This window comes from Neolamprologus brichardi, chromosome 18, assembly GCF_056152115.1.
Source record: "Neolamprologus brichardi isolate AB-2024 chromosome 18, ASM5615211v1, whole genome shotgun sequence".
In the NCBI taxonomy this organism is placed as follows: Eukaryota; Metazoa; Chordata; class Actinopteri; order Cichliformes; family Cichlidae; genus Neolamprologus; species Neolamprologus brichardi.
This window is the reverse complement of record NC_142121.1, coordinates 8,588,338-8,589,963: the sequence shown is the minus strand read 5'-3', so window position 1 is coordinate 8,589,963 and position 1,626 is coordinate 8,588,338. Positions and strand designations below refer to the sequence as shown.

The following is a 1,626-nucleotide window of genomic DNA, read 5'->3' as shown; positions in this document are numbered from 1 at the left end:
CCACTCCATGGCTGCAAACTCTTCCCGAGCGATGGACAGTTTCGCGGGGTTGAGGCGGCGCGCGCGCGCGAACACCGGGGGCCCGACCGTGGGAATATAATGCTCAACTCCATGCTTCATTACCGTGCTAGAGAAATTTGGGACAGACAGCGATGGAAACTCTAAAAGCAAACACTGAAAAGCATCCCCGGAGGTTACTACATTAGCCCGAATCAGGGGCTCGGCGGCCCGAGTAAAACAGGGTAGCGAAGAAAACGAGAGAGCACCAATTAAACATCTGTTAGCAACATCGACAAGCAGTCCATGAGCACACAGAAAATCAGCACCTAAAATAGGTACAGAGCTAGCGGCAACAACAAGGTTCCACTGGAAATCCCTTCCATGAAAACAAACAGTCACCAACCTTTCCCCAAACGTTTTGATGGGAGAGCCATTAGCTGCAATGAGCTGCAGCCCACAGTTCGCTGCTAGTCCGTCGGCAGCGCTAGGGGGAAGGAGGCTCTTCTGGGAGCCGGAGTCCACAAGAAAACGTCTCCCGGAGCGCGAGTCCTCTATGAAGAGCAGCCTTTCTGTATTGCCAGCGGTCGCGGCTGCTACGGCGCGCTGGCGGGTCCGTTTCCCTGGGCCGTGAAAGTGCAAGGCGGCAGGCAGCGACGCGCTCTGTCGCCAAAACGGTGATGGGAGAAACAGATGCTCTTTCTGCGGTGCCGGCGTGTAGCAATCCCTGCCGTCAGCAAGGGGGCGGATGCTCCGGGGGAGGAAGGTGGAGGCGTGGAAGGTGCCGCCGGCGAGTCCGTAGCCAGGGCGTGAACGTCAAAAGTGCGGCTAGCCAGGAGAATGCGATCCGCTTCTTCAGCCAGGGAGCGATAATCCTTCGCAGGCAGAAGTGGGGAGTTTGCGAGAACAGCTCTCACGGCGGCCGGTAGTTGGCGGAGGACGAGGTGGGCGAAGAGGATTCCCCCGTCATCCGGCCCGAGCAACGATAGCATGTTCTCCATGAGCTCGAGCGCGGTACCGCCACCCAAGCCTGACAGGTTAAGGAGCTTTTCGGCTCGTTCAGCATCGGAGAGGGCATAGCACCGAAGAAGCAGCTCTTTAAGGGCGGTGTATTTCCCTTGGGCGGGTGGGTCCCGGAGGAGCGTCATCGCGCGACGGGTGGACAGCAGGTCAAGCGAGGCCACCACATGGTGATACTTCCATGTCGTCAGCCAAAATGCTGCGAAGGGCGAACTGAGCCTCCACGTGTACGAACCATGACGGGGGGTCATGGAGCCAAAAGTCCGGGAGTTTCAGAGCCACAGCGAACGTAGCTGCAACAGGAGGTGGAGGTCCGGCGGCCGCTGATGCATCCATAGCGGAGTCTGCATTATCTGCTCAAGTCAGGGGTCACCAATGTGGAGGTAAGCATCGACGACACAGAGCTCTCAGTTCTCACTCCTTCATTATTCGTCTCTAACATCAACTGCACATATCGCGCCACAAAACACAGGAACACACTTCCTCAACACTGGGTGTGAGTGGAGCCCTCTAGTGGTCCACCACAAGGTGAATATTTATATTTAGAGTATTTTCTCGATCAGTGTCTTCAGTCCTGACCCTGAGTGTGTACATTTAAAAATAAAGTGA

The 1,626-nt window shown here is 56.3% G+C and overlaps 1 pseudogene; it reads right to left on the bottom strand.

The window, feature by feature from the left end:
- Positions 1 to 484: 484 nt before the first annotated feature.
- Positions 485 to 1,353, bottom strand: LOC148097635 (uncharacterized; annotated as a pseudogene).
- Between the last annotated feature and the right edge of the window lie 273 nt (positions 1,354 to 1,626).